Source organism: Scardinius erythrophthalmus (genome assembly GCF_964197995.2).
Source record: "Scardinius erythrophthalmus genome assembly, chromosome: 13".
In the NCBI taxonomy this organism is placed as follows: domain Eukaryota; kingdom Metazoa; phylum Chordata; class Actinopteri; order Cypriniformes; family Leuciscidae; genus Scardinius; species Scardinius erythrophthalmus.
In genome coordinates, this window is record NC_138233.1 from 42,610,030 (window position 1) to 42,613,365 (window position 3,336).

The window sequence follows — 3,336 nt, forward strand, 5'->3', positions numbered from 1 at the left end:
TGCTGCTGCTGGTGGTGCTGCTGGTGGTGCGGGTGCTGGTGGTGCTGCTGGTGGTGGTGCTACTGGTGGTGCGGGTGGTGCTGGTTGTGTTGCGGGTGATGGTGGTGCTGCTGCTGGTGGTGCTGCGGGTGCTGGTGGTGCGGGTGCTGCTGGTGGTGCGGGTGCTGCTGTAGGTGGTGCTGCTGGTGGTGCGGGTGCTGGTGCTGCTGGTACTGCTGGTGGTGGTGCGGGTGCTGGTGGTGCTGCTGTTGGTGCGGGTGCTGATGGTGGTGCTGCTGCTGGTGGTGCGGGTGCTGGTGGTGCGGGTGCTGGTGCTGCTGCTGGTGGTGCGGGTGCTGGTGGTGGTGCTGCTGCTACTGGTGGTGCTGGTGCTGCTGGTGGTGGTGCTGGTGCTGCTGCTGGTGGTGCGGGTGCTGGTGGTGCTGGTGCTGCTGGTGGTGGTGCTGGTTGTGTTGCGGGTGCTGGTGGTGCTGCTGCTGGTGGTGCTGCTGGTGGTGCAGGTGCTGCTGGTGGTGCGGGTGCTGGTGGTGCTGCTGCTAGTGCGGGTGCTGGGTTTCCCACTCACACCCTCACCTGTCCCAGGACACTTGCAATCCTAAAGGCAGAGCAAATGAACCATGGCTTGTTAACAACAACAGCACAATACAACAGCACAATACATTTCAGCAAAGACGTGTGTATTAACTTTCTTACTTTATATATATATTTTTAAAGTTGTCCCTTTTTTTTTTTTTTGGCCTGTATGGGGGTTACCCTCCCCTGCAGACTCATTTTCTCCAGAATTGCTCTAAAAAAGCAGAAAATGGTAGGCTACTTATGAAAAATATTAACACAGGGGTGCAATCTTAACATTAGTGCATTGTTAGCACTGAAAAATATGACACATCAGGACATGCATACAAAATACTTCAGAAATCATATTTCTGGATCCTCAAATTTGGTTAAAACCTTTGTAGACATAGCATGACTGACAGCACTACAAAAACACATAAAAGTGAAACCCCATTGCCTTATCTACTGCTTTTCCTATTGTTGTGGGCCTATAGGGTGAGTGATATTTCTTATAATACACAAGTGAGAAGGAATAGTGCAAATATTACAAATAGGTTGTTGTCTGGCGGAGTTTTTCGCCCCGGTAAAGAAATGGTCATTTTCAGACCGCAATTTAATAAAATGCAATTTAAAAAATCCTCCTTGCTCCCTGAAACAATTATTAAACTAATATTAGCACAAGTTTTGCCTAAAACTACCTGATAAATGTAGCCACGCAATGGTGACGAAGGAGTTAAGATGAAGTTTATAATAAACTTTAACTCTGGTTTCGGTAGCTATTTGAGTAAATGAAAACATAATACTTACATTTAAATGTGAATTTTCCCTCCCCCACCGAACTCTCGGACGCCATTTTTTTCAAATAAAAATGCTGTCGTCACCGGCGCGCAGTGACTTATGGGGTAGGATAGGGTAGGATAGGCCGCTAAGTGTCCATTTTTGTATCCTTCCTTGTATCCTTCCTTTCACAGGGAAACGAAGAGTGCATTTGGCGTCACTTTTAGCCTTCGTCGCACCGCGATGACGCAATCGGCCTTCGAATTCGGCCTTCGGAGGATGCAGCCTTCGCATTGGGACACAGCTACTGTGTGGCAAGGGGGCTGTGGCTTAGCGAGGTCTGCAAGGAGAGAGAGAGCTGGAGGACAAGCGGTAAGTAGGTCAAGATCAAATGATAAACACCTGTCTCTTGTTTCAGTAATTGGGGTGGAGAGATAGGATAAATATCAACAGAAAATGAGAAACAGGGGCCTGTTTCAGAAAGGAGGTTAAGTGGAAACTCTGAGTATGTTAACCCTGAAATGAGGGAAACTCTAAGTTTTCTGTTTCAGAATGGGAGGTATGTTAAACTTGAGAAAGCAGAGTAAGTCAAGCCCTTTTCTGAAAGAGAGGTAACTTATACTCAGAGTCATTTACCATGGTAACTTACTCTGTGAACCTAACCTGGTCGGGAGCAGGTTTTCTTCAGTAAACCCAGAGTTTCTATCGGTCTCCAACCCTTTTTTAAAGGGGAAGCGGTGTTTAAACACCTCATTCATTCTTTCAGTACATTTTTATTAATAAAATTAATATTTTATTAATAAAAGGTTATAATTATTTTATAAATATTGCTATATTTTTTTTTTTTTTAAATAAGATGAAGTCTATATAACTCCTTAACTGGCAACTGAAAATATAGTAGTAGATTAGAGTTACATACTGTAATGTAGTTCTAAACAAATTCTACAGAATTAAACTGTGGCATTTACTGGAAATCACTGAACTGTTCATCTGTGCACCAGAAGCTGATGGACCGTCCTCCTGCTGTTCTTCCACACTCTGGGGGCGCGGGGAGAGATGAGAATACCCGTTTATACTTAGATTTAAACTTAGATTCTATAGGCTACTCCACATAAAAATATGGAAATATCTGAATGTGTAGATTGTTTGATGTGTAGACACATAATATAAACATTACCTCTGTAGGCCTCTCTGTGGCAGCAGAAACTCTTTATCCTCATGTGATGAGCATTTGGTCGAGTATACATTATAACACTATTTGTCATAATTTCTGGTGTATTGAGTAGGTTACTGATGACTGCCTGGGGTTCTGTTGGGACAGGAGGCTCCAAAAGACAGATATTACCATCAGAATCTATTGGGACCAACAAAAATCTAACCCAAAAGTAAAATAAATGGAAATATCAAAAATAGCCTTTATAAAAAATAACACATATGTAAACCTCTTATATTTTATGAGGCCCTTGGATCTTTGGGACTGGCTCTGAAGTCCCTCCAGGAATTCCCTCAGCTGTAAATGCTGCTGCACTGCTGGACACTGGACGCTATTTAGTTATTTAATATGTCAAATGTTTGTAAAGTCAGGTAGCCTTCACCCATGATATGCTCAAGCCTTACTTGATTGAATTATGTTTTTATATTTAATTTTCAGCTGCTGCCATGCTCTTTAATACCTGCAGGATTGCACCTACATGAACATTAAAATTAGGTTGAATAACATAGGCCTACTGTTCTTCCAGTTTCACCTCTGATATTATAACAGTTGGGTAAGTTACTCTAAAATAGTTATCAATGTTATCTTCAACAGTGTAATTAGATTAATGTAATAATGACTATCTTTAGAAATTATTGGTCTACTTATTACTAATTACTAAATCCCATATAAACCTTAAACACTTGAACAATACAAGGAGAGACAAGAAACAGCACTTTTAATGCTTTCAAATAAACAATATACAATTGCATGAATTATTGTTGAATTGACCAAAGTGTGTAGAGGGAGAAGGT